Raw genomic sequence first — 12566 nt, 5'->3', positions numbered from 1 at the left:
TCATCGTAATGGCATGTTACCTTTATGACTTAGTGGTCTGACATTGAGCCGTGCTGCTGTTGTGGGCAATGCCAGTTCGAGTCTGACATGCAACATTTCACAATCCCGTTCCACCTCTTCGCTCCATCACATCCTGTTCTGTCTTCCCTTCTGAATATATAAATAAATAGATAAAAACTAAAGTAGCTTCTTCTGTACTAGCATGCGTGTTTGTCAAAATTTTCTGACACTGAACAGAAAATCTTACTCTCACAATCTGTTGCCCCAGTTACTGAGGTTAAGTTGAGGCAAATGAGCACACTGAGCAGTTAATTTAAAGTATAAATTTGAATGTTAAATCATTAGGTAAATCATTAAATTAGTGAATCCTTGCCTTGGTTGTTTTTTTTTACATACAGTGCATGCTTTCAAACACCACATTTTCTGAAATTGCCAGACAGAGATAATTAATTCAGACATTTTAAATGAAAATTTCATCATTCGCCTGACATTCATGCAACTTTTAATACATAATACAAATAAAGGGAGAAATGTGAAGTTCTATGAACTCCTCAAAAATAAGTATTTTTCCACCTCTCTTTCTGTCTTTCTATTTGTGAAAGGTAATCTATAATGCATATGCCTCGGCTATGGCTGCATATTGTCTTACAAAGGCAGCTCAAAGTGCTCTGTTCAGCGGAAAGGCTAGCACATGCTGACAGATGCTGCAGGAACCTGCGGGATCATACACCCGTACACACACACACACTGGAGGAGTGAGATAAAGATGCATTGCTCATCGGAGAGAGGGATTACACAGCTGAGCACGACTGATTCAGACAGAATCATTCAAAGCCCAGAGAAGCCATACAGATCGCCCTAGACCAGTGAGGTAGATAGATAGAATGGAAGAAACAGAGAGTAAGATGATAGGGTTTTGTTCATGAAAACAATGACACAATAAAGATGAATTTACGATGCAGTCAACTCAATAGCCCCTGCTGGTAGAAGCCATAACACACTGCAGGCTCTTTATACATAGTGTTTCTATACGTCATTTCAATAAACCAAAAGTTAATATTGCGTAACTTATCTCAGCGACTCAATATATAATCAGTTATTGTCTAGTTTTGCTCCACCGACAAAAACATTTCCAAGCTGAATGTGCATCTGTGAGCAACGTGTCACATATTGAACCAGAGTGTTTTAACAGATCACTTGAGTGAATGATTTAGTGACTCATTCTGGATTTGTTCCTGAATGAATAAGATTGAATTCCATTCTGAAGGACTCCCTATGCCATAAAACCTTCAAGGTGTTTACCTCAAAAAGATGAAGTAGGGTACCAAAAACTTCTTTTGGAAACCACTTCTGCATCATCTCGCCCAGGCAATGAAGGAGGCTCTGTGCACTGTGTATATTTATTATATATATATAAATACGCACACATGTGGGGAAGTCGTGGCCTAATGGTTCGAGAGATTGACTTCTAACTCTAAGATTGTGAGTTCGAGTCTTGGGCCGGCAATACCACAACTGAGGTGCCTTTAAGCAAAGCACTGAACCCCCAATTGCTCCCTGGGTGCCGTAGCATAAATGGCTGCCCACTGCTTCAGGTGTGTGTGTGTGTGTGTGTGTGTGTGTGTGTGTGTGTGTGTGCACTTTGGATGGTTTAAATGCTGAGCACGAATTCTGAGTATGGGTTCCCATACTTGGCTGTTTGTCACGTTACTTTATACGGTATATATTTTGAAAATATTTACATGTATATACATTTATATTCTTGTATTTTATATTATACATAAACAGTTAATATATAAACATAACATTTTTCTTGTTTGTATTTATATCTACATAATTAACACAGTATATGCACATATATTATGTAAACAAAAACGTTTATTTTGGATTCGATTAACGCGATTAATAATTTGACAGCACTAGTTTAAACTAATCAATTGAGTGAATAATTCAAAGATTCATCCCTGAATGAATTATTCACTCACATAAGTGACTCAGTCATAAATATGACCATTATCGCCACCTATTGGTGTTAATTAGCAAGATTTGTCATTCAAGAACAAATTATAGACCTTTGTCTATTGTGTAGCAATTTATAAAGCACAGACCAAGCAGCTTTCTTCTGGTGAACGTGGTGGATTTCTGTGACCAACTTGAACATGAGTTAAATCTGCATGAGGAACTTTTGCACCCTCACACCAAACTCCCAATCGTATGCATTCCTATTGAAATGATGAAAATAGGTAACGCAGCAGCCTGGACCCAGATCCAAGTGGGAGGGGCAATTCCAAAATCACAGACTGATGTCTAATGCACAAACAAAGAAAATGCTTCGCTCAAATTCAAGGAAATTAGCTATACCTGTCAATATAGTATAGCAGATGTTTTGCCAGTGACTAATAGCTTTCTTCTGGTGTTATATAGCTTTTTGTGACCAACAACTCTCTAGTTTATGAAACCAAAAAATATGTTGTAAATACATCTCGAGAAGTGTCTGCAAATGTGACACTCCTAGCGATATTACCGTTGTCTCCAGCAGATGGCAATGTTTAGAGTGTCATCACGTCTCCCCCACAGCGCACTCAAAAGCCTGTAAAGCCATTGTGATGCAACAATGCCTTGGCCTGCCTGCTTCCATCCTACTCTGTTATATCCAAACACTGCCTGTCAGCACCCAGATTGAATTTGGACATCTCATTTCCAGCCTGGGGAAAAAGTGTTTTTACAAGGTCAACAATAGGCAGAGAGAAAGAGAGCGAGAGAGGGATGAAAGATACAAGCGAGAAAATTTCTGCAGTTCAGAGCAATCAATATCTCCTCCTCTCTCACGTGGGAGTTACTGTATACTATGAAACTATCCTGTATCTCAGGGGCGCACACACATATGCCGGTACATGAAAGGCGGTCCTATTGTTCTTTGGTTTCTGGGGGGAGTGCTTTGTGTTTTTGCAAGGGGTGGAGGCTGGGAAGGGTTTTATTGTTGGTGATAGATATGGTATGTCTCCTTAGTGATTACATGCTTGCTTAATTCTATATATATTACACACACAAGCACACACACACATTCAAACTTGAGGGGATCTGCTGTGACTTTAGAAACAGCGCGTATGTGTGTGTTTATCTTGAAAAAACACCATGAACAAAGCTTTAACCTCTCTCTCCACCTCTTAATGTGGGCCAAGTGAACAGATCAAAGTAGAAGACTGTACCTCTAGAGGTGCACCCCCACCTCTCTCTCTCTCTCTCTCTCTCTCACACACACACACACACACACACACACACACGCACACACAGACACTGAACCCCCTACTGATTCCATCAAACCCTCCCTGCACTTTTCCTCGCTACCGTCACACTCTCTCAGTTCAGGTGCTCACACCAATATCTACAGTTTCTTTGTTTTAGTCATAGTTTTTTTTTAAGTCAATATTTCATGGCAATTTATTATCAGTTATCAATAATGGTTTTTATTATTGGTATAATGGTTTTCAGTTGAAGGACAGCATTTATTTGAAATATAAATTCTTTGTAATAAGTATAAATATCTTTACTGTCACTTAAATCAATTTAATGCATCCTTGTTGAAGAAAAATATTAATTTATATTTTTTTAATCTTACCCGAGACTGAATGGTATCACATTTTCCACAAAAATATGAAGCTGCACAACTGTTTTCAACATTGATAAAAAATGTTTCTTGAGCAGGAAATCAGCATATTAGCATGATTCCTGAAGATCATGTGACCCTGAAAACTGAAGTTATGATGAAAATTCAGCTTTGATCACAGCAATCAATTATATTTGATTATTTATTTGCATAGAAGACAGCTATTTTAAATGGTAGCATTATATATTTCACTGTACTGTTTACTGTATTTTTCATCATCAAAATAATTTGCTCTTTTTCACAATCGGAGCTCTATACCTTAAAATAATAGATGTCAAGCTCCTGCAAAAGGACAAATACTGTATATGATCTTTACAGCTATTTACTAATTGCCATATACACCAGGAAAGACAAATTATAATGCAAAAAGAATGGCAGTCGTTTATGGTGTAGTGCATTATAATTTGTGTGTCGTGGACCAGGTTTGGTGGGCCGCTCTGTGTCAAAATGTCCAGGGACACTTTTTGGCCCCAGTCCACCCCTGGTTACCCCAACATAGAAACTCACACTGATACCCATCAGTCACATTATCAAGGGCGCCAAGATCTTTTGGCGTAAAAGTGAATTATTATGCTGAATGACATTCAGGATGCGTGACATGGAATCGGGTTATTGTTTTAAGTGAAAAATGCATTCTATCCTCATAATGTATTACAGCGCTTGCAGTCAAGGTTAAAGAATATGCGAATATCCTTTCCTTGGAGTTGTACTTCACAACGCCCACTGCTCTCATCTCGTTATCTAAATGACAGGTCTGGGAGAGGAACAGTGCTTTGACTTGTATACGCTGCTGGTCTTTAGTGCTGGATTATAATCAGCAGTGACACTCGTTATCTAAAATCACCTCTGTCATCGTATGAGTGTCTTTCAATCCTGATGGGATAATCAGTGTCAATGACCATCAGTTTGAGTGTCATGTTAAATACCTGCTGCTTCACACACACACACACACACACACACACACACACACACACACACACACACACACACACACACACACACACACACACGCACACACACACACACACACACACACACACACACCTGCTCACTCAGGGCCAGTTAAGGGTGGCATGCGAGATACTGGGCAAATAGCCAAACTGAAATAGCCAGTACAGCATAAGACCTTTACCTGGCTCATGAGATCCAGGACATGGTTAGTTGAAATCACTTAAATCCAACATAAAATAAAATCTTTTAAAGTATGTATCGTGTCTTATTGTTAACAAATCGTTAGTTATTCCAGAGAAATAAAAGCATGTGGTTTAGTCATCTTTCATTCTAATGGACACTTATAGGGTTGCTATTATGCTTTTTCACTTTTTCGACTTTAGTTAGTCTGTGATGTTGCTGTCAAACTTCAAAAGGAGATATTTTATTGAACAGAAATCACTGTTTGAACTACAACATAAAATTAGCCTACGTATCTATAAACAATTCCATTTATCTAAAAAAAATCTGAATGTATGAATGAATGAATGAATACATAAATGATAAATAGACAGATAGATAGACTTTTTTAATATAATTTCAACAGTGCAGTTTGTTGTAGTTTTTTTTCAGTATAATTGAAAGTAAAATGTTGCCAAATACCAACAATTTTACTTTGCATTAAATATTGTTAACCAATAGCCAAATATCTATATCGTTTTAGCAAATTTGCATTTGGCCTCAACATTTTTTGCATCCTCTTGAATTCAGCTATATGTCACATTAAAGAAGTAAGACGGGTCGCAGATGACAATTCATGCTGCCTTTAAAGTCTGTAGAAACCATGTAGACTAAATGATACATTTCCCTTTTCCATTACGTGTCATGATTTGATGCTTTTCTGCAATTCCACAGTCCTGCCTAGCAGCACCTGTAGTGCTTTAAAACGGCATCACCATGAAAGTCTCCACATGCTGAGATAAAAGTGAGAGCTCCTTTAGGCTTTTGGAAAACTGACTGTATAACAGCACTGCTTTGTGCAACACTGAGGCTTTTATGACATGTTTTCTCTTCTTGGACGTTAAAAATGCCTGTCTACTTTTGAGAACCATTTATCTGCTTGCAGTGGGAACTAAACAAAGAGTGTGTTGGCATAAATTGTATGTGAGCATATATGTAAAAAAGTGTTAAATACAATGGGAAACAACCTAAAAGCAGTGAACAGAAGGTTGCAGGTTCAAACTCCCCACAGGGCTTCCCATCATGATGACTTAACTCAAAATGAGCGCTTGTTCTAATGTCCCTACCCTTCGTTGACCACTGGCGGAGCATTGGGGAGGGCACTTAACCCTGGGATACTACAGGGGATATAGCAACATTATGGGCTTCAGCATAATGGCCTTCAAAAAACCTTCCTTGTATAAACATATTTAAAAGACAAGAACAATGAACAAAAAACCTGAACAGAGAGGACAAACTGTGAATCCTTTCTGGTCAACGCACAGCAAAAGAGGCATTAGTGACAGCTAACTAAATTTGTTTACCTCTATAACTCTCAATAAGCAAAATGTGCAAAGTGTTAGACTCGTATTTAATGTAATCTAGAAAGAAACTGATAGAAATGAGAGGTTTTGTGCAGCAGAGTGTCACACAGCCTCATGGGAACAAGTTAAATCAGTTCAGAGGCAGTGAAACCTAAAGCAGTCATACTGATAACCTCCTGTACCGCCAGCGGGCTTCCATCTGGTATAATAAATCCTTTGTCTTAAATCTGGGGAGTTTCGTCTTCCTTATGCCATTTACACAATCGTTCAAAGAACAGTCTGTTAGTCACTGTTTCTGTACACTCTAGCACTCTGTCTTCCTCGCGAAAACATCCTAATGTTTTATTCCAGCTTTCAAACAGGTGCTGATTCATGGGGTCTGAAGGAGGCTGCGTTGTGGACCCATTGATCGGTCCTCTCATCAGTCTGGATTGGGCATGGCCAATTGGCCAAGAGCTCTCTGATTGATTCCTATAATTAATAGACGGTTTCTCCAAGAGCTTTCCCAGGGCAAATTAAATGGCTGTCAGCACTGGCTTAACTCAGAAATCAGGCCACAGTATTTTAGAGTGTTAATGTGGAATGAATGTCAGGTGTATGAAATTAAACGAACAAACCAGGTGTCCCACTAGGGAAATACTCTGAATTATTAAAATCTCTGTCTCATTACATCAGAGCTCTTTATATCGGTTGAACACGCTGATTGTTGGGAGAGAGCTCTATTGACTTTTACATGTCATTATGGTAAGAGTATGTGATGTGAAAAAGAATTTGGTCAGCTGACAGCGCAAGAATTAAAGATTTATAAAAGCCTGTTTCTACCTCAGAGCAAAATAAATACAAATGTGTACTGTATGTCATTCCAAAGAGAGAAAAAAAATAATCCTAAGGGACACTTTATGCCCTATAATGATATTACATATTATAAAGGTACTGAAGCTACTTTATTTCAAACATCCACATATAATTATTTTCTAAAAACTCCACACTCTACTTACTCTTCTAGTTAAATTAAATTTAGTTTCTTTTCTGATCCGATATATTTTTAAAGAAATGTTTTATTATTTGCATAAATTGAATTATTTATTATAATACAGATACAATACACAGTCATATTAGGAGATAAACAGTCGCAATCGTATATATGTGTAAGATGTAAATTCACAGGTAGATGAAATAAGCTTGCAACTGTAAGATACAAAGTCACTATTGTGAGACGTAAAGTCACAGTTATGAAAAAAAAAATTGCAATTTCAGAAAAAAGTGATGTATTTCTCACATACAAAGTTACTGTGAGAAATAAAGTTGCAATAATGAAAAATGGTCACAATTGTGAGATATAAATGACAATTACATTACATAAGAAATATAGCCATAATGTGAGATAAAAAAGGTCATAATTGTGAATATAAAGTCACAATATTGAGAAAGAAACTTGTGAGGTAAGCTACAAAGCTGCTATTTGTAATCACAATTGTGGAAAATGAAGTCACATTTATATAAATAAAGTCATAGTTATGAGATATAAAGTGACAATTGTAAGATTAAGTCATACTCTGAGAAAAAAAAAACTATTGTGAGATCTACAGGTGCAGTTATGAGAAATAGTCTCAATAGTGAGACTAAGCATTATAATCTGAGATAAAACATTGCAATTACCTTCTTTTTTATTCTGAGGCAAAAAAAAAAAAAAATCTAAAAAAAATGCTAACCATATACAATAGACTGGAGTTGAGAAGAGGTGGAAATGTGGAAAAATAAAGGAATTAGAAGGGTCAATGACAAGTTGATTTATAAATACTTTTACTTTTACAAGTGACTTCCAAAGATTTATGCATGGCTTAAAACTTTTTTTTTGAGGAGGTGGAATGGTGCTGCTTGTTGTATATTATCAACTGCGCATTGTAATAATGTAGACCTGCCGTCAGGATGTAAATATAGCTGGGTAAATAAGATGGGTGTTTAATGTCTATTTTTGGCAGTAGATTTTGTTGGAATGGAGAGAGTAAAAAGGAAGGACATTTGGCTCAGATGAGTTCACTGGCACCTCAGTTAAAAGCTGCCTGAACGCGAAACAGTTGTCTTTGAAATCTTATCTTTTAATCATCCGAGCTTATGTGTCATCTCGCATGTACACAAGTGGATGGAGCAATTACACTGCTGCGTTTCCAATCTCACGCTGGACGGCGACACACATACGGCATACACACACACACAAATCCCTGCTCTCCCTCATAAATTGCTGTGCTTTTAATATCCAGGCTTTATAATGGTGGTTGCACATGGCATTTAGCCATCAGGTGCTATAGCACAACATTGGCAAGCGAACGGTGGGCTATCCTGTCATCATATGTCATCGTTGTTGCTGAGACAAAAATGTGTACTTTTTGAGTCTCTCTTCATCTCTAACCACAAGGAATATCATTTATAATCGTAGTAACTCATGCATCTGCCAAGGTTGTCACTGCTCCACCTCCAAATGAAGACAAAACCATCTTCTCTGATGGGCTAGATCAGTTTTGTGCATCTCTAGGTTTGGAGTTTGCACAGAGTAATCTGGTTTTGGATCATTTTCTGAATCAACTTCCACCAAGGGCTCCGAGCCTTGGCAGCCATTATGGCTCAGAGGGCTCAGCAGTCACAGCAGTTGCATCTGGAGTGCATTGCTTTCTGACAGTAGACGGGGTAAAGAGCCGAAGCGGGCAGATGGGCCAGAACCCCGCTGCTTTGCAAAGGGCATCAGCTAACAACCGCACACTCAGACCTCTCAGACCTGACCCAGCATGGGGAACGCGAGCGAGGTAGCGGCAATGGAGAGATGGATGGGTGAGCGGCAGTGAGCGGGAGAGACAGAAAGATTTATCATGAACATGGAGGAACAATGAACAGGTGTTGGGAGAGATGATGGATTGAAAGATGGCTTGCAGAGTTTAGATGAGCCTCATAAACCTTATGTGACCGTGTTAATCAAGACAAAGGCCACAGGAAATCCAATTTAAACAAACTGTTTGGATTTAGCTATCTACGCCCCTAATGCATTACAAAAAAGGGACACTGAGAATCAACTGTGTCAATAAACTACTCGCTAAACAAACAAGATTTAATCATCAGAGCCGTACACAAATTCCCAACATCTCAACATTATTCCATGATGTGATTGGACATCTGGTTGATTACCAGCTGGTGGTCTGCATGTCTCCATGGTCACCGTGACCAAGCAACATGATTGCGGTATTCTGCAAACATGTGTTGCCATCTGGCCCACAGCGCGAGAGTTAGTGTAGTCAGCAAACATTGTGCCAGTGCAAAGGACTTGTTCATAGGTACTGCCATTAAAATACCCCCTGTTGGCATTTCACACACACACACACACACATTGGAAATTCTGGGTGAGTACTGAATCCAAACTGTTTAATTGCCTGCATTTGATGAAACTACAATAAACAAGCTTTGCTTTTGGAAAGAGGTGTGTATTATCTGTAGCTGACAGACCATTTTCAAGAGACACTTTTAATTTTTAACCAATTAAAACATTGTCATGAGCAATAGATATACAGTATGTTCAATGATACATACAATTTGTTAAATACAGTCATAACTGAATACATAGAATTAAACAACTGGTCTGTAAAGTAAGTTTCACAATGAGAAATTAGCTGCGATTTAAGATGTCCATTGCTGAAAAGAAGAATAACTTTGCAGTGAAGTATTATGTTAATACAGTAACCGTTTTGATGGATTCATACAGTTCATACAGTGAAGCATTTGTTAAGCTTCAACCCAATGAAATACTATAACTACTGTGTGTCTTATTAAATATTAAAAAGTCATGTTGGTAAAACTTTACTTAATGCCTCTAAAGATAATGCATTATGAAAGTAGTTTAAATGCATTAATTATGCCTTGCAATTCACCATATGATACATTGTACAATCTCAGGAATAATTATAATCACAGTTAATACAATATCAGTTCATTCTTACACTATGCATTTTAAATTTGGTTATAATTATTCCTGACAAGATACAATGTTTTACAACGCACATTATAACATACATCTGTTATACATGGCTTTAAGTAAAGTGTTACACATGCTTTCTTGCTTCTATTTTGCGATACATGGACAGCTTGTGTAAAATATGAATTATTTTGTTGTTGCACTAAATCCATTCACTATCCCTCAAGACCTTGTTTATATTATTGAAAAAAATAAATATGCCATACACAGTGGCGCAGCGGATTGTACAGATCTTGAGATATTGCAATCCACAGCACAGATCAGGTGAGGCCTTTTATCTCGAACAAAATATAATTATAACAAGCAAAATTAACATAAATCTATACCATTTAATTGGATTTGTCATTAAAGGCTCACATCCCTTTTATATTCTCTATACTAAACTTTGAACTCAATCATGTAAAAATTGTTCTCATCAACTAAAACACTCAAAAAGAAAAAGTAGATTTCTTTGTTCAAATGATTTGAAAAGCAAAAACATTATTAAGAAAGTTTTTATCAAAAGTCAAGATGACTGTGGCAATTTAAACAGAACTGTTGCTAAGAATCCTATTTTCCACCTCTTGACAGTGAAGATTGTTAACAGACTAAACCAGGGTTGACATAGAAAAATCAATACGACTGATTTCATACATTACAGAGCATCAATCCTCAGTAATTGTTTTTTTTTCTCTCTCTCTTTGTATCTCAGTGTTTCATAGCCAGCATGTCTTTCTCTTTTTGATTATTCTCCAGAATGATGACAATATGTATAGTGCACACTGTACAATATAATGAGCCAATCACATGCAGACTTTGGGGCGATTTTGAATATTTATCAGTTACTTACTGAATATGTATGTTTCTCCGCACTGCACTCGAAAATGAGCCTTATTTTATATGCTGATGGTTAAATGAGCCTATCCTCCATTTGTCTTCATCAAAAGCACATTTGAGGGCTTGGTCCCATGTTACTGGAGCTCAGAGCTTATCTTTCTTTATAAGGCCTGACAATCTAATCCATGAAAACAAAACTTCCCATTTTCATCTCCTCTGAGCTGCCACATTGAATCACAGGACCGGGTTAACTTACAACTGTACCTTTAAACAGCCAAACTAGTATTGCCACACTACGTTACATTTACGTTCCTTTATAATATCTAAATGGATGTAACCTGGAGTGCTGATTGGGAAAAAAAACTACTCAAGGATCCCACAGGAGGTCAAGATTCAAAAATCCCCCGAATACAGCCATTGGAAAGGAACTTTTTACACAGAGAAAGGCTCCTTTTGAGCACTTAACTGCATTCGCTGGTTAAAATTGGGTTTGCAGGTTTATGCTGAGAGCTACATTCCCTGAATGTGCAGAAAAAGTTTTGTATAGGAGAATGAGTAAATGTGATGACGAGTGTGTGAAAAAGTGTGCTTTGGTAACAATTAATTGATATTGCTTGTATATTTTTTCAGCAGGAGAAGGAGAACGAACATTAAACATGTCTTTCTGTTCATCTTGCCGCATCAGCAGGGTGTGGTGCGAAACGGTGCCACCCAGAGAGACGTGTGACAGATATGCACATATGGAGAATCAGCACTCTAAAGGAGCAAAACTGCACAGTGACATGATGAGAAGAGAAGAGATTTTCGTGGCTGACTGTAAGACGCGACAGAGGTCAGAATTCGCCATGAATAAGACGAACACTGACAAAGACAAAACTCAAAACTGAGGCGAGACGCCCATATGAGGACAGGCCCATTGAACGGCACTCAAGCGTATTATCAGGCTCTATGTGGAAGATGTTGGACCATATCTACAGAATGACAGGACTGTGTGTCTTTCAATGCTGGCACGTGTGTCTAGTGGCTCAGTATAGTCGGTGTAGTTGGTTCTGAGTGTGCTGGTGTTATCAAAGGCTCTCTTTACACTGGCAGCTGAAGAGGCTCCTCGCTGTTGGCTCTCTGTTCCTACGCCTCCCTCTCACTCGGAAACAAACAGCACGTAAAACTCTACACTCGCCTCCCTGACAGCCATGCATGCAACAAAAGACTTCCGGAAAGACTTTCATCTGGAAGTTTTTTTTGTCTTCCTGTTTTGCAGTCGATGGATTTCTTGCACAGGAACCAGCCAGCAGTGGGCTGATGTTTTGAAGCCGATGCTTTTATTGTCCATCTCATGACACCAAATAGAAAAAAAAATAATGTTTTGCTACTTAAATCTAAAGCGAAGCAAAGCCTCACAGGTGATATATATATGAGTTCACCTCTGGAATCATTGGAGAAAGTAATCCACAAGGTCGTTGTAATTGAAAACCGAATGATGTCTGTGTGCAGGTTTATTGATTTAGTGTTTAATTCTCTCAGAGAGTTCCAGCATGTTCCGTAAACATTGGGCAGCAGAGGGAAGGGTGTATGTCTTCCTTGTCCACAAAAA

Source organism: Carassius auratus, chromosome 16 (assembly GCF_003368295.1).
Source record: "Carassius auratus strain Wakin chromosome 16, ASM336829v1, whole genome shotgun sequence".
NCBI lineage: Eukaryota > Metazoa > Chordata > Actinopteri > Cypriniformes > Cyprinidae > Carassius > Carassius auratus.
This window is presented reverse-complemented; position numbering follows the sequence as displayed.